We start from the raw sequence: 23,853 nt of genomic DNA, 5'->3' as shown, positions 1-23,853 counted from the left end.
AAGCTAGAATGCTGTAGCTTACTGGATGCTGAGCTGGTTAGTGCACCAAAGCAGAGGCCAGATGATGTCGTTCTAAGTTTCCCAGGAGTTACCCTGGAGCTAGCTGCTTTAAGTGTGGGGGAGGGGTGGTCTGGCTGCAGGAGGTCTAGTCTCCTGAGCTAGAGCATAGGCAGACTCAGTGGTTGGTAAACCCCATCTGCCCTCATGTCTTCCTGATTCCCCTGGCTGTCCTAAGGTATGCCTGGGGTCCTTGTATTTTTGCTTACAGGCTCCACTACCTTGGGGCTGAGGATCTCCTCCTGGGTGGCTGAGGTGGGGCTGTCTGGGACAGCTCCAGTCCTGCACTGGTCTCCTTCAGTCACAGCAAGAGGGCTTTTCCTTAACAATTCTGCTAGCCTCTTGAGCTAAGAGATTGTTTACCCCTTCAGTTGATCCCCCTATTCAAGGATTTTTCCTGGGGAAATATTCTCTCGGTTTCTCAAGGTCAACAAGCGGAGGCTATGAGCACTTACAGAACATTCCACTATCTTGGCTCCTGGAAATTTAAGTAGGTGACTTGCAAACAGTTAATCTGCGGGCTGAGAGTCTCAGCCGCTACTGCTGCTTTTACCTATGGTACTGGGGTTCTCTGTCATTAAGTTCCACTGGACTCCTGTCCTATGCTGATATGTTTGAGAATTCACACTACTACTTCTGATTCAGTCTGCCCCAGCAGTTCCTGCTCACTTTTGCTATGGCAGAGTCTCTGCTTGTACAAACTGTGTGCGCTGTGCTCCCCTTCACAGTATAACAAATCCTTCCCATAGATCCTCCAGGCTGTCCTGGACTGGAAATACATCATAGCCTATCTCCTAGTGAATTCTGCTACTCTCAAATTTGTTCAGATTATCTTTTTAGAGGTCTCTGAAGGAATTTGTGGCAGAGCTTAGGTGAGTCTGCACTCTTATTTGGCCACCTTAGCCCTGCCCATCATGAGTTATTTTAAATGTGCACACTCATAAATAAAAGTATGTATGATAACTCAGATTGAACATATACAGACAGATACCTTAGTAATCAAATCACATTTCTGAATTGTTGAGTCATTTTTAAAAATTTAGATGACCTTCAATAATTCAAGGAATTTCTGAGCTAAAAGGAACCTGACCAAATATCTATTCTAATCCCCTTTTTCACAGATTAGGAAAATGAGATCCATAAAAGTTCAGTGACTTTCCAAAAGACACAAAGCTAAATCATAGTAAATCTGCAATCTAACTGGACCAAATTATAAAGTGATTGACCAGTTCCTTCAGATATAATCATAGTTAGATAGAAATGATTTAATAAATGATAACCCCCCCCACACACACACATATCTAAAGTGTAGTCTTTCTACAATTCAAGTTCTCAATATAGAAGGACTCTTGGCAATCTGCTCAAATGGAAAAGTACAGTCTGAATCCTCTTAAAGCTTATTACTAAAATTGTTTGACTTATGATTCCATATGTTGGCATCATAATTATAGATATGCATAAGCATATCTGACATATATGACACCCTTAGTTATATATTGGAAATCCTTGCTTATTATATTTTCTTAATCATTTACATATTCCACTAGAGAATTGTGGAGAAATAAAGAAGGAGAAGTCATGAAAGGTTACATACAGCAAATCTGTGAAGGATCCTGAAAAAAAAAATTCAAACTTCACTTTGTAAATAATACAGAGAACTGCAGTGTTTTATGCAAGAGAATGATTTTGTCAGATCTACATTACTTGCAGAAACAATCAGACGATATGAGAAACAACATTTTGTAATGAATGGAGATTTAGAGAATAATCTTTTATCTCACAAAGATCTGGATTTAGCTCCTGCCTTTGATACGTATTAGCTGTGCAATCTTATGTTAACCAGCTAAAATTTCAATGTCTTATGTAATACTCTTAAGTTTAGGAGTTGCAGAGTAGAAGCCTCTTTATATTTGTAGAGAGCATTTTCTCACTAAGAGTACTCTATATCAAAGAAATCACAGGCATAGTACAAAAAAATCTGACAAAAAATGGTTAAGAAATATATTGGGATCCCCCGGCCATGCGACCCGCTGCCCACGCATGCCCACGCCCCACGGCCTGCCATGGTCCCCACGCTCCTCCCGCTCCAGCCTCCGCTGCTGCTGCTGCTGCTGCTGCTGCTGCTGCTGCTGCTGCTGCTGCTGCTGCTGCTGCTGCTGCTGCTGCTGCTGCTGCTGCTGGGAAGCCCCGGGAGCCTCACCGAGCCCGGCAGTGAAACTGAAAGTTCCATCCGGACCCTCCAGCTGGAGACCCTGGTAGAGCCCCTGGAGGCCTGCAGCGAGACTGCTGCCTTCGGAGACACCCTGCACATTCACTACACGGGCAGCCTTGAAGATGGACGAATAGTTGACACCTCCCTGACCAGGGACCCCTTGGTTATAGAGCTGGGCCAAAAGCAGGTCATCCCAGGCCTGGAGCAGAGCCTGCTGGACATGTGTGTAGGAGAGAAGCGAAGGGCAGTCATACCCCCTTACTTGGCCTATGGAAAAAGTGGATTCCCCCCATCTATCCCAGGGGATGCAGTGCTGCAGTTTGAGGTGGAATTGATCGCCTTGGTACGAGCCAGCTACTGGCAAAAAGTAGTGAAAACTCTCTTTCCTCTTCTGGGCATGTGTCTGGTACCAGCCCTCCTGGGTCTCATTGGTTACTACCTGTACAGCAAAGCCAGCAGCCCCAAGATCTCTAAGAAGAAGCTCAGAGAGGAGAAGAAAAACAAAAGCAAAAAAAAAATAAAACCTCTTCCTTTGTTTTCAAAAAAAAAAAAATATTGGGATAAGACTCAAAACAGGGAGACTGGTGAGAAGAGTATTTCACTTCTCCATATGGGAGTTATGAAGGACTCGAACTCAGGTAGTCATAATGGAAATACAAAAGAGGAAATAAATACAGGAAATGACCCTGTTTACCACCCACTAATACTAGAGACACCACATTCTCCTAGGTCTCTCTCTCCTACTTTCTAAATTTTCATTCTATGTATTCTTTATTCTTTGTCCTCTTTCTGACTCCATGAGGTAAGTTTTCCTCAAGGATATTCTTGACCACATCTTCTTTCTCTTCGATCTGTCCCATTGCAAACTCATTCACATCCTATGGCATCAATGAGATGTCTCAACGCTCATAACTTCCAAATCTTTACCTTCAGCTTCTGAGGACATCTCTCCCTGGGTTACCTTTCTTACATAAAACTTGTGACAAGTAAAATTGACCTCATTATTGTTTGTTTTCTCCTTTTTTTCCTTCTCTCTATTCTAATGTAAGGCACTACAATTTATTGTTTCTTCCCTTTTAAAATCTCACTAAAAGCTTTCCTTTCTGCCTTGCCTTTCCTACAAAATATATTCCAAAATCTGTTGATTAATTTTTGCAACATCTCTTGAAAGTATTCCCACTGCCACCATTCTAGTACCTCATTACCATATTCCCTTTAGATTCTCCATAATTGTTGTGTACTATAAGCCATGAGTATCAAACTCAAATAGAAATAGAGCTACTAATACATAGAAAAGAATCATAAGAAAGATACGTACATAAGAAGGATAAGTATTGGCTTAGTTTTAAAATATATTGCTATCTCTGTTGTTCTTTTTTTTAATTTTAGCAAGTATTTCCTAATTACATTTTAATCTCCTTCAGTTGCACTTCTGAGTGTTGGGTACATGCTTGACATGTCTGCTATAAGCAATGATAGGAAGATAAACAAGGAGTAAAAATAACAAATAGTGGGAAATTAAAAAGCTTTAGGAAGTTGTAAAAGTCTTATAACAAAAGTAGTCCCTAGTATTTATCAAAGACATGGGACTTTGATCTTTTTCTATAGGACAAACACATTTTTACTTAGAACCACAGATTTCTATTCAATTCTCCATTTAATAATTAATGAAGTGTTTTTTAAAAAAAGTCCAGTATATAACAATCACCATGCTAGAAACTGTATATACAAAGACAAAAAATATTGGGTAACCCTTGCCCTGAAGGAGTTTACCAGGTAGCAAGAAAGACTCTTTCCTATTTCCCTATCATTTTCCTTTTTAATTTCTATTGAAACATTTTACTATGACATAATGGACACTTGTTAAAAAATGCTCTGATAACATCCCCTCTTCCCCTGAGCCAAGTATACTCTTGAAATATTGTTAATCCAAATTTGAAAATTGCATGATTCTGACTGAAAGAAAATATCACCTCACTTCTGTAGTTTACTGATAGCTAAGAGTAAGGAAGAATATGGGTTTCAACTTTCATAGTTTGGAAACAATACTTGATATGAATTATATTGCCTCACTTTGTATACATTTGGATACAAATACATTAATTGCTGCTTTATAATGTGCATGATCTGGCCACTCCAAGTCCCCTTATAGTTCTTTTTATTCATTATTTCCTCTGATATTATTTATTTTTAATCCTTCTGTATGAATGCTCTTATTTTCTCTAACTTCGTCAAATACTGCTTTAGCAATTTGTTTGATAAAATTTTAAATCTGCATTGGATTTCTGATTTCAATATTTCTGGGTCATCTTCTGAATAATCTCCTGAATCTTGGGATTCCATATTTTAATACCACCTATTTTTTCATGGAATTTGTAATTCTTACTTTTTTTCACGAACAACTTATAGCAGCATCAGTTGCTTTGATTTGAAAATATTCCATGTGTTCTATTAATTCTGTTGCTTTCCAAATTCGCTCTAATATTTCTTGCTCTATCTCTTTATTTTCTGTGCTTCATCTTCACAATTCCTTTTTTTTTGCCTGTTGTGTTATCAGTTTTTCAAAGTTCCTCCTAAACTTCTATTCTCTACTTTGTCTTTTTAAAAAGCAAATCTGTGAAATTACTTTTCCTTTCTATCCAATATATGCTGTATGTGTCTGATTGTTTATGTGTTTTCTCCCCCATTGGAATTCACATTTTCTTAATAATTCTACTTGAAGGCAGTGACCTTATTTGCCTTTCTTTGTGTTCCTTAGAGAATAGTGCAGAGGAGAGTACGGAAGAGGATTTTGAGTTCCAAAGCTTTCTTCCTCTCTCTCCTCCCCCCTCCCCAAGATAGAATGCAATTTGATATAGAGTACACATGCACAATCATATTAAACATATTTATAAATTAATAATATTATGAAAGAAGAATCTGAATAAATGAGAAAAACATTAAAAGGGAAAACATAGAAAAATATGCTTCAATCTGCATAAAAACTTCATAGTTCTTTCTCTATATGTGGACATCATTTTCTATCATAAGTCCATTGTAATTGTCTTATGTCACTGGGTTGAGAAGAGCTAAATCTATCAAAGTTGGTCATTGCACAATGTTGCTGTGTACAATGATCTCATGTAAGTCTTTCCAAGTTTTTTGTGAAATTTGTCTGCTCATCATTTCTATACACCAGTGTATTCCATTACATTCATGTACCAAAACTTTATTCAGTCATTCCCCAATTGATGGACATCCCCTCGATTTCCAAATCTTTTCGATCACAAAAAAAGTCCCTATTAACAATTTCTGTACACGTGGATCATTTTCCCTTTTTTAATGATCTCTTTGGAATACAGACCTAATATTGGTATTGATGGATAAAAAGGTATGCACAAATTTATAGCCCTTTGATCATAATTCCAAATTGCTCTTCAGAATAGTTGGATAAATTCATAAGTTCCCAAACAATACATTAGTGTTCCAATTTTCCCACATTTTCTCCAACATTTATCATTTCCCTTTTTGTGTCAGTCTGATAGGTGTGAGGTGGTACTTCAGTGTTGACTGATTTACATTTCTGTAATCAATACTGATTGAGAGCATTTTTTATATAACTATAAGTAGCTTTAATTTCTTTCTCTGAACACTGCCTGGTCACATTTCTCGACCATTTATCAATTGGGAAATATATTATTATTTTCTTCTCACATTCTTTTATACTCATAATACTTCTTCTTTGAATAAGGAATTCCTTTTGCTTGTTACTTTCACCCTTCACTTCTGTTTTCTCAAGTGATGTTTACCCTCTTTTTTGCCTTCTTTTTAAGTTATTCCAAACACTTCCAGTTTTTTTTGAGATAATGAAAGGGAACTGGGCTTAAATTCAAGCATTTACTCAGCCATCTCCCCAGAGTTCCTAGCCTGAAGTTTTATGACATGACTTTTCATCTCTTATTTGTCTCCCCTTCCCCAAAACATGTTTTATATCATCAGAATGATCTTATCACTTCTTTGTTCAAATGTCTTTAGAAAAATCTGTTTCCAACTCAATTTCTTTTTCTTTTTTTTTGAAGAAAATAAAAAGTATATATATATATATATATATATATATATATATATATATACACACACACACACACACACATATATATGAAATCAATGGCAATACTTTTATTATTTTAATGTAAATGTTTTACTCTTAGAAAATATTTTTATTTCTTCTTTGGAAATTTTAAAATACAGTTATGAAGAGATTTAAATAAAGTCCAAGTTGGAAAGAAGGGAATTAATTAGATGATCTCTTTAAAGTGTCTATGAGACCTATCAATATTCTCTGTATATTTTAGGAAGACAATATCTCTGTTTTTTGTACTTGGCAAGCATTGTGTCAATAATATTCTTAATCTATTACATCTTCTCATTGTATTGGTGAGTATATTCAGGTATTCTTATTTTAAACAGCAACAATGGTACAGATGCATAGGAGTTCTTTCTCTTGTGCAATCTTAATGTAAAACTGAAAGTGGACCAGCACATTTTGATTTGAAGCAAGAGTATTGCTTTTGTCTTTTTAACCTTGAAGAAAGTTTTTTTTTTTCTGCAATGACTTTGTTATAACAAATCTCTTTCAAAATTCCTTGATATTTAATCAAGTTTATGTGTGTTTCTTTGGGGGTTTTTTTGCAGAATTAGCTCACATTATTCCGTTTGAACTTTCAAATTGAAATATTCCCTATAATAGACTCTCCGCTTTTACTATTCCTGATTAAGTAATCTTTCCACAGCTTTTAGTTCCAGAAGGTGGTCCAGGGCAAAGTATTTTCATTCTTCATCAGATTGCACTCCTGATTCATTACTACAGGACTTCCTTTAGTATGTTTTAGAAACCTCTTCACTTTGGCAGCTCACTGCACTCCTGCACTACTTCTTCCACTGAATGTATCCTCTACCTACAGTTGCTTCTCCCTCTGATTGGCCAGTTCCTCTCACAGCCTTTCACTCAAAACAAAGTTGAGTGCAAGTCATGCCATTATTTCTCTGATGACATGGTCTTCTTCAGCAACAAAGGACGAACAAACACACACAGTTCCTCTCAGAACTTCCAGTTTAAACAAGACAACCTAACCATGTTTTCATTATTTTCTAGGCTGTATTATTTACTCACATTTACAGGGCTTTGTGCTACTCTCCCCAAACCCCTTTTATGTTTTATTCCCCCACTCCATTAGAATGTAATCTCCTTGAAAGCATGATTATTTTCCTCTTTGTTTGTATACTTATTCCCAGTACTTAGCATTATGCCTGGAACATAGTAAGTAGTCAATAAATGTTTTCTGACTGCCTGACTATTTCTTATGCTTCTTCAATATTCTGGGCCAGGCTTGACTCAAGCTTGCTAGTTGTTTTGATTTGGGATTGTGACTAAATGAGTAACTTGTAGACACCTAACACTTTACAAAGAAGTTTAATAACAATAGCATAGAAAAAATACTCAGAAGGGATACAGCATCTGTTCAAGTAGACCCACACACCCTCATCTTCATCTCCATCCCAAAATGCATCTGGACAGAAGGGTGCATTGGGATAGAATGACGCATCTATCAACTTGGAAGCAGATTCTGTTATAATGTAAAAGAAAACTTTCTAACAAACCTGAGCTGTCCAGAAGGAAAATTAGCTACCTGTGAATGTCATGAGTCCCACATTATTAAATATCTTCCAGCTGAGACTAGATTACTCTTTCTTAGAGATATGGCAGAGGGAATTTTTATTCATGTAAGCACTGGACTAGATGGTCTGTGAGTCGCATTCTAGTCCCCAAATTCTATGATAAATAATAATTGCTCAGTTAGACAAGCAGGCAGCAAAAACATTACCTGAAATGCCTCATAGGCATGAATCACAGTTTAATTTTAGGTACGTTCCACCTACACTAAAGTGTTAACTGAAGATTTTTCCCCCTTCCAGTTATTTGTGTGTTAAAATAACATTAAAATAAACTGCATATACTTTTGTGTTACGACCTGAAATAATTGCCCCAGTAATTTTGTGTTACAGAAAATGAAATTTTTGCTAGAATATCCAAATTAAACACATAAGAATGAGGGTGATGAATTTATTTATATAAAACTTGTAAGATATTAAAACTTCAGATGAGATGATAAAAGGATGCAATGTTAAAAATAAAGAAAAAAGTTACTGAGAGGAATGAAAATAAAAAGTGTGTATTCTAGGATGTCATATTATTCTTTTCCCAGTTTTTCAAGCTCTTTTTCTTAAAGAACATGTAGTCTCTCACGTTAAGACTCATTTGCACTCCAAGGCAATAATAGTCCAGTAAGAGGTCACTATTAGTTTAGCACTATGGGTTTTCTTAGAACATCACAGTCTACACCTTTACTCAGAGATTTGGTTTATCATCATGAAGATAAATGTAAAATGGAGCTTTATTTCTTTCCTCTACATCAAGAACATGAACCCACCTCTCCAATATTGCAACACTAGAAATCTTCCAGATTGTGAGAAAGATGAGAAACATTTACACCCAGTGCACAAAATGATAACTTGTCAAACAAGCAGAGTGTGAATGTTAGAAGAGTTTTACATTCACATATCTGGTAAATATTAATCTAGGTTAAGAATCATTAAATTCAAGTCAATATATGAAAAGATAAATGCAATACTTTTATGTCCATTCAATATTCATTTATTAAAGGCCTAGCACTGTGGTAGGTGTTGGGAAACACATCTCAAAAGTCTAGACAAGGCAAAATCCCTTCCCTCCTTGAGTTTATAGTTTACTGGCAATAGCATAAATAAATTGCTTTTATACAGAATGTGATTGTGATATGTTCATTAGAAGTACAGAACAAAGTGCTTTGCTAGGGCAGATCATTAATGACAGATAATAGTTGAGTCAGCCTTGTGTTACAGTGCATAAGCATGGGTTGTAAAAGTAGTCAGTGAGGTTACTCAAATGTGATCTAATCTTACCTTAACACTGTCTTTTATGATGTACCTATAACTAATGTGTAATAACAGAATCACAGCAAAGTTTCCTGAATTTGCAATGAGTCACTTATGTGGGCTAACACTAGATATTACATGATCAAGCATTTGAGGAAGAAAATGGGTAGAAGAGAGTCAGGGCAAGAAAACACTAAAATTATATGCAAATGACAAGGTGGCAAAGGAAAAAAAAACATGGCATTTGTGGTTGTTGTTTTTTCTTTGTTTGTTTCTTTTGCTGCAGTTGTTATGAAGCTCTGATTTCAATACTATCAAAGATTTCTGTATTCCCTAGGCAATGAAAGATTAAGTAACTTTGTTCTTGGTTATACAGCAAGTATGAGTTAGAAACAAGAATTGAATCCAAGTGGCACAGAAGATAGAGTGACAGGCTTGAAGGCAGAAAGATGAGTCTTCCTGAATTTAACTGGCTTCAGACACTTACTAGGTGCATGACCCTGGAAAGGTCACCTAACCCTGTTTGCCTTAGTTTCTTCAAATGAATAATTCCAAATGAATTAGTGAAGGAAACAGCAGACCACTCTGCTATCTTTCCCAAGAAAGCTCAAATGAGATTGGAAAAAGTTGGACAGCACTGAAACAACTGAGCAACAGCAACCTCTTAATCCCAAAGTTTTCTCTCTTCCAACTATGAAGTGCTGGCTATAACCCTTTTTTAATATATTTCAAAAATATACTATCAACTATAAGTGTAATGTATATTTTTAACATGAAATAATGAAAATATTGATATTTAGTTATGAAGGCAAAGTTTGTCAATTTGTATACTTCAAACTAAAGCATTCAGTTTTTATTTTGGGCTACTTGGAAAACCACATTTGTATAAAATAGAAGAAATTTCTTCAACAATCATGTTTGGAAGCTTTTGTATTTACTTTTTTACAGAAGCAAACAATATATGACTGCTCTTTCTCTGAGGGTAAAATTATTCATTTATCATATTTTAAGAAGACATGGAAAAAAACTTTCAGTGTCTTCAGATTCTGTAGAAAAAATACTTTATATTTACCAGATGAATAATAAACACCACCATAAATTCCAGACGACCTACATAAATCACTTGGGTAAATTGTTTCCTCAAATATAATATATAATGTTGAAAATATCCTGTTAGCCATTCTACAATTAAGTATCTGATTTTTCTTTCTTAGTACAGATTACATTTTTGTATGGTGAGTTTTATTTATGCAAAATAGTTCTTGATACTGAAAAATATTTTTAATGTGTTTTATTTGGAAGTATTTTTAGTAAATGTTATTTCTGATATTTTAACATGAGACATACCCAAGTAAAATGTATGTACTGTATTATATTTAAATACATGCTGTTTTCACCACAGCTTGAAACTGACATTTGAAAAATAAAATGAATATCACCATTTCATTTTAGTTAATACTAAAATAAACATTGGGAATACTTCTAGTTCTCTACAAATACTGCACTGTGTATATTCCTTCTTTGGCACATATTTGATTATAAATATTAGCATGTAAGCTGGAAAATGACAGAATGTTCTCTCACTTGTGATTGAGGACATTAATTACAAATTGAATGACAGCACAGAGTAGTGAATAAAGTACAAGGCACAGGTTTAAGAAGACCAAGGTTCAAGTACTCTCAAAGGGACTCAGCAAGTTCGCTTAACTTCTCAGTGCCTCCAGGCAGATCTCTAAAACCATAAGTAAAAGAGAAGTTACCAAATGCCTTCATTGGTAGAGGAAGTTCTTTACTGGGAGTTCCCTACAATGATGAAATCACAAATCCTGTCGAAAAGCAAAAGAAAACCAACAATTAAAAAAAATGTACTCCATACCAAATCTAAATTCAAGTATCATAACATTTTCATTTTATTGTATTTTTGTCTTTGTTGGATAATTTATTTATAATATATGTTGTGGTATTGACAACCACACAATTGTTATTCCTTAAAATGATGACTTGGCTTCTAAAATGACTACCTTTTCTATGCAAGGAAACACTCTGATGCACAGCTCATGTGTTTTGATGAAGTTGTTTTTATTTTTCTTTCTAAAACGTTAATTATGTTGTGAAACTAAGCAAGGATGTTCTTTTAAACTCACTGTGTTACATTAAGGCAATTTTCTTCTCTCCTTTGCTCCTAAAAATCATTCTTGTACTAAAATGCTGTCAGCCTGTGAATGCCTATAAAACACTGTAGCCTTAATTTTTAAGAAGTTGAAAAGAAATAGAGTCTTCATCTTTGTCTTCCAAATATTAGAAGTACAAGTTCAGAGGCCTCAAAAATACTTCCTCCCTATAGGTTCACTCTTAAAGAGTGAGATGTTGACTGACCAGTAAAAGAACCAGATGCAAGAATTTCCTTTGTCTCATTTCTAGTGAATATTCTGGCAGAGAATAGCTTGTCTCCTGCATTTGGCCCTGGGGATAAGGTGTCTTCAGGCAAAATATATTTGTCTGAAATGTCATTTGCTCCTTGTTGAATAACAGCATATTCCCTTGCTTCTAAATTACTCCTTACTATGAGCTTCGGTGCCCAGAAGTAGCTAGTTTCCTTTATGAAATTGTTGGAACTAAATATAGGTTAAAAGATGTACTGCCATATGCTCCAGTATCATAGCAACCAAAGTTCTAAAATAAAGCAATCAGAACTGCAAAATGATGTAATTGAAGAGAAATATATCAGAGCAAACGAGTATAACTGAAACAAACCACCTCTCAACCTGCATAGTTCATACTCCATACAGAGATTCCCCTTGAAAGCACAGCTCCCTTTCCCCAGATTATAAATACATGCACTTATGGCTTATGTGAGAGTGGATTTTCTCCTCAGAACTCCATAGATAACTTTTCATACTCCTTCATGCAATCTACATTTGGAATGAAGGGATCTGATTGATGTATGTTTGTCAGAAAATGTGCATATCTATTTCTGCTGTAATGATCTGTTCTTATAATGAGAATTATATATTTTTATGGAAGAAAAAAGTAACATCAAGTCATATAACATAGACTCCAAAAAAAAGTATTGAGGAAAAAATAGTTAATCAGCATTCTTTATTTCAATATTTTAAAAAGAAAGCATTTTGCTTACTTTGGTTTAAAAGTTATACATATGTATGTTTTCTATATGCATATATATTACAAATATACATACATATACATAGGTGTAATATGTAAATTTGAAAGCATACATATATAACCTTTGAATGTGTATATATTTGTATAGGTATCCATATGTATACATGCATATATATACATACATATATGTATAAAAATAAGGCTTTTAAAATATACAACCATAGAGATAATCTGTCATGAGTCACTATGAGCATTTCAGAAAATTTCATTGAGATAAAGAACTGAGAATTTGACTGGCTTCAAGAAGTACAGAAATACAACTTAACATTCTCACCAAGAATTTCAGCCCAAGTATTTCAAACCACTGGATTTATGAGGGACAGTAAAATAGCAAGAGTTATCTAGTTTTGAATTAGAAACATGAGGAAGGATGAACTTGGTTTCCAAGAAGGAATAGGAAACCTAGAATGTAACCAGGAAGAAATAACTCAATAACCAACATGGAAGCAAGCAGTCTGCTGAGAAATAAACTATGAGAGCCTGACTGAAAATGTGGTTTAAAATCATGTTGTCATACTTCAAAACAGCACACTTTGAAGCATAGTTTGAACACTTGGCAAAGAGCACAGAACCCTTTCTGATGTGGGCACGCCATGCTGAGCAGTCCTGTGCCAGTGTCTCCCGTGTTGCACAGTCAAATCCAAAGTTCTTGAGATAGAACTTGAGAGTGTCCTTGTATCATTTGTTCTGGCCACTATGTGATCGTCTGCCCCATGCGAGTTCTCCATAAAATAGTCTTTTGGACAAGCATATATTTTGCATTTGAACAACGTGGCCAGCCAATCAGAGTAGCCCTCTTTGAAGCATAGTTTGAACACTTGGCAGTTCAGCTCCAGCAAGGACTTCAGTGTTGGGTACTTTATCCTGCCAGGTGATCCTCAGAATCTTCATAAGACAGTTCAAATGGAAACAATTCAGTTTTTTGGCATGGTGCTGGTAGACTGTCCATGTTTTACAAGCATGTAACAATGACATCAGCACAATGGCTCTACAGACCTTCAGTTTAATAGTCAGTCTAATATCTCTTCTTTCTGAACCTTTTCTTTGCAGCCTCCCAAACACTAGTTCTGGCAATGTGTACATCCCTGGAAAGGACACTACCAAGGTAAATGAAATTATCCACAACATTCAAAACTTCTCCATTTGTTGTCACCAATGGTTCCACATATGAGTGTTGTGGTGGTGGCTGATGGAGCAAATGTGTTTTCTTGGTGTTAATTATTAGGGCAAAATTAGTACAGACAGCAGAGAATTGACATCATCCATTCCACTGGACTGTAGCGTGCGTTCATCGAGGACCAGCATCTTTGGTGTGATAGCTGCCAAGCCCTTTTCAGGCTCTTTCCACCTCTGGGGTCCACCTGTTCCACCTAACTCTCATCTGTGACTCCAAGAAGCTGCAGTATACACAGCAGCCACACCCCGGTAAACCATTTTGGCAAATGGACCAAACCAGTTTGAGGGCAATGAAGGGTTCTCAAACCCATTTGTGAGTTGAGGGTGTGTCTATCCCAAGCATGTGAAGACTTCCTCTGGTGGAATGGGCAGATAAGAACAATTTGTTCCAATGGGCATGGAGGCAAATGAAGCAGGTTATGTGGAGCACTTAGAGCTTGGATAGTCACCAAAGAATCCAAGGTTATCCACTGCATCCTTAGCCATATCCAGCTGAATCCAAGTTTCTTGAGCTATGATACTGTTTACCCGTTCACCTGATTCCACTATTCCAGGATTTTTCCTCAGGGAAATATTCTTTGGGTTTTTCAAGGTCAACAAGGGGATGGGGAGAGCACTTACAGATCACTCCACCATCTTGGCTCCCAGAAGTTCAAGCAGGTGACTTACAAACATTTACTCTGCAAACTTATAATCTCAGGAGTGGCTTCAGCTATTACTGAAAATCTGCACTGCTGCTTCTGTTTCAGTCTGCCCCAGTGGTCATGGTTTCCACTGGTACAGTCTGTGTACTCTGTCTTCCCCTAGCCGTGTGTAACAGATCCTTCCCATCAACCTTCTGGGCTTTCCTGGGCTGGAAATCTTCCATACTCTGCCTCCTAGTGGATTCTGCCACTCTAAAATTTGTTTATATTCTCTTTTTAGAGGTATCTGAAGGAATTTGTTGTAGAGCTTACATGAGTACTTGCTCTCATACTGTCATCTTAGCTCCTCCCTCCTCTAAAAAGGTTTCAATGACCATTTTCCCCTTCCTTCTTTCTTTCTTCCTCCAAAGTTTTTTATATGGTTTTGTTCATATAGATTCTAGATTTGTTTGGATAATTGAATTCCTAGGCATTGTATACTGTCTAGAATCATTTTAAATGGGGTATCTCTAGCTTTCTCTTCCTGCATGATCCTGTTTGTAATATTAAGTTTTTACTGGGGAAATCGGTTGAATTTCTTGGCAATATTCAGAATTGAAAGCAGAAGAAATGAAGAAGCAGTTAAAACTACATTAGATTGTGAACTCCTTGAGATAATTTTTTTGGTCTTTCTAGCACTTACCACAGTACCTGGAACATGCCAAGTACTTAATAAATGCTTGCTAACTGACATAAATATGCAAGCTAATAGATAATTAAGTGGATGGAATGTTGGACTTGGAGTCAGGAAGACCTGAGTTCAAATTCTACCTTAGATACTTACCAGCTATGAGACCCTGGTCTAATATAATTTCTGATTACTTCAGCTTCCTCATACGTAAAATGGGATGGTACTAGCACCCATCACAAGAGGATTTTTTGAGTATTAAGTGAAATGATAAATCCATATAGATATAAAGCTCTTGCAAACTTAAAGATATATAAATGCTAGGTATTATCAATTAATTAATGAATTAATGTGAATGTGAGTCTTCCCAGGTAGTTCTCTCTTCAAATTGCCTGAATAATGAGAGGATCATGGCTTTGGTTTGTTCTCTCAAAGTAAGGATCAAATGCCAGAAAAGGAGGTGGTTTTAGTTGTTTCCAGACATCTATACCTTTTCGCCTTAGTATTTAATATATGAATGCTAGCTCATCAACTATGGGAGAGGAGCAATGGTCTTCCCATATGCAAAGTTTCTAACAACAAGAGAAAGACTTTCAGTTTTTAATATAGTTCATTTTTGATATACACATCAATGTGTTCATTTTCTAGTAAGCTATGAGTTCTAGTAAATTATCATTTTATTTGCATTCCTCAGAGTGGGTAAGTATGACACATGAAATTACAAGGCTCTAAGAAACAAGCATATTTTACACATATATTAAGAAGAGTCATAACCACAAACGAGAGACTATGAAAAGCCTCACAACAATTACAGTTTAATGAGTCCTAAAATAGCAATATGTAGGATGGTTAGAGAGAGAAAAGACTAATACTTAAATTTTTAGGAGGTTAGTGCAGTAGTCTCTGTCCTTGGTTAACAAGGACCTCGATAAGGCAGTGCCAGTAAGGAGGAGAAATGTATGAGAATTGTTGCAGGGGCAAAATAAATAGCAATTCTTTGGGCATGGAAAAACCACAGAATCTCAGAGTTGGAGGGGACTTCAGATGTCATGCATTAGAATAATAATAACAATAATAGCTAGCATTTCATAGTACTTTACAAATATTAACTCATTTTATCATCATCTTAATCTTTTCTGGTAAATCCTATTATTATATGTGAGTTCCTCAAAGTCATGCAGCTCATAAGTGCCGGAAGAAGATACCTATTGATATCTTGACTCCAAAACATCTCTATCTACTTTGCTATCTAGAATTCAACCTGTACCTAAATTTAAAAAAAAGTAACTTTTCAATAATATGATCAGAAAGTTGTCATCCAGCCATTTCCTGAAGACTTCTAGAAAGGAGGACCCATCACCCAAGGCAACTAATTCTGCTTTTTGATTGTTATAATTCTCAGGTCAGGAAGCTTTTTCCTGACTTTGAGCCACATTTTATTCTTTGTAACTTTTCCTTATTATTTCTATTTCTCTCCAGGAAGGGAGTTAGAAAATATGAAAAGCCAAACAGAATCTGAAGTTTATGAGTATGGCAAACAGTGAACAAGGTGCCAAGATTTCTCTCCTCTGTGTTTGTTCCTCTATGTTCTAACCAAACCATAATGCTTACGATTCCTCTGTCATAACATCCTATCTTTTCTCTCTATGTCTTTGTACTGCCTAACCTGTATGCTTGGAATACTCTCAACTGATTCAATACAGTTCAAATGTTGACTCCTATACATGCCAAGGAGAGGGGGGACCACTAGGGAAGAGGGCAGCTAGATGACACAGTGAATAAAGTTCCAGGCCTCAAGTCAAGAAGATTCATTTTCCCAAGTTCAAATCTTATCTCAGACACTTAAAACTGTGTGAAGCTGGGCAAGTCATTTAACCGTGTTTGCCTCAGTTTCCTCATCTGTAAAATGAGCTAAAGAAGGAAATGGCAAACCACTCCAGTATCTTTGCCAAGAAAACACCAAATGGGGTCACAAAGTGACTGACTGAAAATGACTGAACATGTCATTCTTCCCAGGCTTCTGCACTCATATTTTGCAAAGTCTCTGAGTATTGACTTAGAATATAAGCTATATCTGTCTATGTACCCTATTTCTATCCATACAGATATATAAATATATATGAGTATATATTTATATAAACAAAAATATACATATAAATATGTATAGAGTGCCTTCCTGCCACCAATACATAATAAGTACCTGGAAGACAAGGACTATTATTTTTTTTGCATCCCCAGTACCAGGCACCATAACTGGCACATTAACTTATTAGCCACTTATGAATGTGTGTTTTTTTAAATGAATTTAATTAAATTGAAGGCAGAAAAAAGGGTCATTTCAGAAAAAGAAATCATAAGGAACTCTGTTTTGGACGTGTAGGGTATCTAAGAGATGTTCTGTAGGTAGGTGGAGATGTAACCTCAAAGTTCAAAAAACATCAGAAATGGAGATTTAGGAGTCACGTAGAAGTGTTAGTTTGGAGAGTGGTTTGGAGCTGTGGTTTGGAGAGTGACAAAGAACTGGATAAAGGAAAGATAAGAGGACTATGAATGAAACTTTATGGCACATCCATTCACAAGAATTAGTTAAAAGATGAGAAGCCTACAAAAGAAACAAAGAACACTTTGATCAGGCCTGCACAACATATGGCCCACTGGCCATTCACATTCAGCAAAAGAATTTCAGGTGGCCTCTGAAAAATGTAGAGGATGTTAAAGTAAAGATGTAACCTGTGATTTTTTAGCCCAGCTTAACCCACCTTGCGCTAGTCACTATTGTGCCTGTCATGTAACTTGGCACTTTGGCAGACGTTTCACTGAGCACTCTCCTCTGCTTCTCACATGACCCATGGCAACCAGCTATTATCAATCTGTCTCTATTATGAGAGGAGTGAGAGACACGTCTTTTCTGTTGTGTTTTTGGTTATCACTGGCATTGAACAGGGACAATGTGAGTTCAGTGTAACCACAAGAACCCTAGCATACACAAGAGGGTCTGTTGCACATGTTCTTAGGTCTTCTTTTCTTAAAGGAAAGAAACATTTAAGGAGTCAACAATCTACCTTATGCAGATATATCATTCACTTAGTTCAGGGGGGGGAAATGAGCACCCTGAACTCCAGGGAAAATACAAACAGAAGTTACAAGCAGAAAGAACAACAGACAAGTCTTCCAACTGTCTGACCATACATCACAGATCAACAGATAGATCAACTGTGTGACAATAAATATATAATTACTAGAAAGAGAAGAACCAGCATCTGGGTTTTCAAGGTCAAAGGGCTCCTTAAGAGCTACCCAGTGTCTCATCTGGCTAAACACTTCCAATGTGTAAGCCCCAAAGAAAAACCTCATGTCAGTGTATATATATACTTTTCAGAGGCAGAGGGCATCACAATCCTGAAGAATCAATGCCTCATTAGAATTTAACAAAAGGCTTGGGCCTTCCAACAAGACAAATCTCCTCTAATTAAACTTCCCCTAATGGACAGGTCCATTAATTGGCAGGGAAGATCTTTAACTCTGATAATTAACATTACATGCATTCATGCACCAACACAGTTGACTTCCACCATGTGATGAGCTGCAACAATGTGAGAACTTCTTTCCCTCTCTTGCTACATGGCTACCCTCCAAGTTACATGAGTGTCTGGAGTTCTATCCATGATCAGACTCTCAGGTCAGTACTTATTTGTATATGAACAATAGCTCTGGAGATTTTGTGGTTAAAAGATTTATTTTTTTTTAATTCTTCAAACAAAAGGAGAAGAGAAGAGGAGGGCAAAATACAAATTCTTGTTTGTGGCATTATAGATTGATTCAATAAGCATGATATCAATGAATGACCTTAGATCTGTTTTGGCTTTCATGGAAACTAGAAAAAGAAGGGTAGAAATTAACAACTAAAGAGAGAAAATGAAACAGAGTGGAGACTGAGGATATTAAAAACAAAATACACTGAATTTCCTAGATATGTTGTTTTTTTTTTTTTGCCAGTATTGTTTACCTTAATTTGTGTGTGCACCAACAGAAGCTTTACTGAGATGTGTTTTTGTCTTGCTGTAGAGCAAATGTACATGTATCATTTTATTGTTTTTGCTTTAAATAGTATTTTATTTTTTCTACAATTGCATATCAAGAAAATTTTTAGCATTCAGTTTTATAAGATTTTAAGTACCAAATTTTTCTCCCTCCCTTCCTCTCCTTCCTGAAAATGGTAGGAAGTTTAATATAGTTTATACATATGTTATCATGTAATTTTTCTCCCGTATTCGTCACAGTTGTGGAATAAGAAACAGATCTAAAGGGGAAAACAGCCATGAGAAAGAATGAAGCAGAAAAATATGCTTTTAACTGCAGTGCAGAGTGCCATTAATTCTTTATCTGGATATGGATACCATTTTCCTTCTTGAATCCTTTGTACCTCTCTTGGATCATTGTGTTGCTGAGAAAAGTTGAGTCATTCAAACTTGGTCATCACATAATGTTGCTGATGTTGTATAACAGTGTTTTCCTGGTTCTGCTCATTCTACTTCACATCAGTTTGTACAGTTCTTTCTAGTTTTCTTTTTCTGAAATGTCCCTATTCATCATTTCTTATTGCACAATGATATCCCATTACATTCATATACCACAGCTTGTTCAGCCATTCCCCAATTTATGGCCATGCTCTCAATTTCTAATGTTTTGTCACCATGAATAGGGCTGCTAAAAACATTTTTGCACATATACATCATTTCACCCTTTTTATGAGCTCTTTAGGATACACACCTAGTATTGCTATATGTGGATCAAAGGGTATGCAAAGTTTCATTTCCCTTTGGACATAGTTCCAAATTGCTCTCCGGAATGTTTGTGGCAGTTCTCAACTCTTCCAATAGTGCATTAGTATCCAAATTAGCCCATATTCTCCTCAACATTTATTATTTTCCTTTTCTGTCATTATAGCCAATATGATTGGTGTGAGGTGGTATTTCAGAGTTGTTTTGATTTTCATTTCTCTAATCAAAATTAATATAGAGCACTTCTTTATATGCCTGTAGAGATCTTTGATTTCTTCCTTTGGAAACTGCCTCTTTATATCCTTTGACCATTTCTCATAAATTTTACTCATTACTCTATATATTTGAGAAGTGAGGCTTTCATCAGAGACACTTGCTGCAAAGATTGTTTCCCTACTTTCTGGTTTCCTTCTAAACTTGGTTGTATTGATTTTGTTTGTACAAAACCTTTTTAAATTTAATGTGATCAAAATTTTCTAATCTACATTTCATACTGCTATCTCTTGTTTCATCATGAATTCTCCTCCCCATTGATCTGACAGGTAGACGATTCCTTGGTCTTTCAATTTGATTGCTTCTTTTTCTGTGGTACCTTTCAGCAAGATGTGATTTCCGATCTTTATCTCTTTCAATAAGTCTATGTTTCCTTTTACTTTGTCTAAGATCTTCGTATAAGATCAGGATTGCTACATTTTACTTTTTACTTCAGCTGAAGCATAATAGATTCTGCTCCAGCCCATTACTTCTACTCTGTGTGTTTCTTGTAAGCAAGATAGTGTTAGATTTCGAGTTTTGATCCCTTCTGCTATTCACTTTCATTTGATAGGAGAGTTCATTCCATTCACATTACAGTTCTGAATGCTGACTGTGTATTTCCCTCCATCCTATTCTTTCTCCATTTATTCTCTTTCTCCCTTCACCCTTTCCCATCTCACAAGTATTTTGCTTCTTCTACAACCTCCTCTGGAATTCTCTTTGTTCTGTCTTTCCCAACTCCTTCCACCTTTACTTAGTTTCTTCCCCCTCTTATTTCTTTGTCAGGCTGAATTTCTATATTCATCTAACTATACATATATTTCCCTTTTCGAGCCAAAACTGACAAGAGTAAGTTTCAAACAATGACAACAGAACTACTGCCCTATCTTCCCTCCGGTGTAATCGGTCTTTCTTGTGCTTTTATGTGAGATAATTTATTCCATTTTGTGCCTTCTTTCTTATTCTGCCCCCGTTGTATTCCTCTTTCTCATCCCTTAATTTTTTTTGTATTGTCAAATTCACCTTAGACATATACCCTCTCTCTGTCTCTGTGTATCTATGCTTTTCTTCTACCTGTACTGATAGAGAGAAAATTTTAAGCGTTGTAGACATGATCTTCCTGTGTAGGAATGTAAACAGTTTAGTTCTATTGAATCCTTTATTTTCTTTCTCTTTTTACCTAGTCATACTTCTCTTGGGTCGATATTGAAAGGTAAATTTTTGGTTTAGTTCTAGTCTTCTCCTTCTGAAAGTTTGAAATCCTATTTCACTAAATGATCATTTTTTGCATGATCTATTATGCTTCATTTTTTCTGAGTAAGTGATTCTTGGTGATTTTGCCATAGCTCCTTTGTCCTCCAGAATAATATGTTTCATGACCTGCAATCCTGTAATACTGCAGCTGTCAATGGGAAGATGGTGGAGTGAGAACAACGACTCACCTGAGCTCTTAGACAAACTCCTTCAAATACCTCTAAAAAGAGAATCTCACCAAATTTTTGAGGTGCAGAATCCAATAGGATAATATCTGAGGCTAGGAAAATAGCTAAAGGGTTTTCCTCTTACCTTGGAAGAGGTTAACCAGAAGTAGAGGGGCCCCAGGGTTGTAGAAACTCACACTAGGACCCAGGCATGCCTCAGCACTAGGACTGGAGCTCCAGGGGAGGTGGAAACTCTCAGTAGAACTCAAGAGTGCCTCAGCACTCCAAGGGAAATGAGAACACAATAGGGCTGCTAGGATCACCAACCCCTGAGCTTGCCTTTCCCTCAACTCAGCTGAGGAAATCTCCTGTGACCAGATCACCTCATCCCCACACTTAACAAGCTAGCCCTAGGACTGATCGGGAAAACACAAAATGAAAAGATAAAAAGGCACCTGCCCTTAGCTTTTTCACACCTGTCAACTGAACACAAAGTTCTGCAGCTTCTAACTGAAAGAACCAGAAGCCAAAACAAAAATCACCATCATGAACAAGAAAAAGCAAAGTAAAGGTGAAAAAAAAAAAACATAGAATGTTTCCATTTGGACAAGGACCAAAAGAAGAATACCAGAGAGGTCAACAGTGAGATTGTACTCCCATCTGAAACTTCAGAAGGGACTATGCACTGCTTTCATGCATAAACAGCTCTCCTGGAACAGCTGAAGAAGGAAATAGAAGAAAAACTGTCCAATGATTTTAAAAGTATGAAAAAATAATTCCATGAGGAGAACATCTCTTTGAAAAGGAAAATTGAACAAATGGACAAGGAAAAACAAAACCTAACTGGGGAAATTGGACAAATGGAAAAGGAAACAGAAAACCTAAGTGGAAAAATTGGACAAGTGAAAAAGGAGGTACAAAAAATAACCTGAGAAAATAATTCCTTAACAAAAGGAAAAATTGGACAGATGGGAAAGGAGATGCAAAAGTTAACTGAGGAAAACAATTTGATAGAAATTAGAACTGGGCAAGTAGAAACTAATGAGTCTATGAGATATCAAGAATCAGTCAAACAAAATCTAGAGAATGAAAAGATAGATGAAAATGTAAAATATCCAATTGGAAAAACAACTGACTTGGAAAATAGATCTAAGAGAGAAAATTTAAGAATTATTGGCCTACCAGAAAGTCATGACAAAAACATATAGCCTGAACAATATATTCCAAGAAATCATCAAAGAAAACTGTCCAGAAACTCTAGATCCAGGGGGCAAAATCGTCATTGAAAGAATCCACTGTTCACCTCCTGAAAGGAATCCCAAACTATAATCCTCAAGAAATATTATTGAAAAATTCCAGAACTATCAAGTGAAGGAGAAAATAGTACAGGCAGCCAGAAAGAAACCATTCAAATATCGAGGAGCAACATTCAGGATCACAAAGAATCTTGCAGCTTCTACATTAAAAGACTGAAGGAACTGGAATACGATATTCCATAAAGCAAAGGAAATGGGACTACAACCAAGGATCAATTACCTAGCAAAGTTCAGCATAATATATCAGGCAAAGAGATGGATATTCAATGAAATTAGGAATGCCAGACCTTCCTGACAAAAAGGCCAGAACTCAATAGAAAATTTGGTCGTAAAATGCAGGTCTCAAGAGGGGCATAAAAAGGTAAACAGGAGAAAAGAAAAATTTGTTACATAATTTGGGCAAATTGTTTATCTCCCTATAAGTGAAGATGATACTTGTTAATCTTGAGAATTGTATATGTATTATGAAATACAAAAGGGATATACATAAAGGGAACAAGTATAAAGTAAATGATTTGATGATAAAAATATGATTTAAGCATGTGAAGGGATTGTAACAGGAGATGTGAAAAGGAGGAAGCAGAAAATGGTAAATTATGCCAAAGGAAGAAGTAGAGAGAAAGAGGGGGGACAGATGACCATTGTTTGAGAAGTACTCTCACCTAATTTGGTTCAAGGAGGGAACAGTAATCTTAATCAACTATATAAATTTAACTAGCTCTATAGGCAAAAGGAGGGGAAGGGAGAAGAAAAGGGAGGGGAAACTAAAATGGCAGGTAAAAGTAGTAAGGGTAAAGGGGAGCAAAAGGGAGGGGGCCTGAAAGAAGAAAGAGAAGACTGCGGGAGGTGGTGGTAAAAAGTAAACTCTATTGATGAAGGGAAGGGAGATGGGAGAATTAAAGCATAAACAGTGTGAAAGAAGATGAAGGGAAAGACATAGATTGCAATCATAACTGTGAATGTGAATGGAATAAACTCTCCCATAAAACAAAGATGGATAGCAGAATAGATTAAAAGGCATAATCTAACAATATGTTGGTTACAAGAAACATATTTGAGACGGGGGAATACACACAGAGTAAAGGTCAAAGGTTGGAGCAGAATATATTGTGCCTCAGCTGATGTAAGAAAGGCAGGAGTAGCAATCCTAATCTCAGACAAAGCAAAAGCAGAAACAGATCTAATCAAAA

At 36.2% G+C, this 23,853-nt stretch overlaps 1 pseudogene; it reads left to right on the top strand.

Moving 5' to 3' along the window:
- The first annotated feature begins 2,104 nt into the window (after positions 1 to 2,104).
- Positions 2,105 to 3,020, top strand: LOC140512199 (peptidyl-prolyl cis-trans isomerase FKBP11 pseudogene; annotated as a pseudogene).
- The last annotated feature ends 20,833 nt before the right edge of the window (positions 3,021 to 23,853 follow it).

This window comes from Notamacropus eugenii, chromosome 6 (assembly GCF_028372415.1).
Source record: "Notamacropus eugenii isolate mMacEug1 chromosome 6, mMacEug1.pri_v2, whole genome shotgun sequence".
Classification (NCBI taxonomy): domain Eukaryota; kingdom Metazoa; phylum Chordata; class Mammalia; order Diprotodontia; family Macropodidae; genus Notamacropus; species Notamacropus eugenii.
This window is presented reverse-complemented; position numbering and strand designations above follow the sequence as displayed.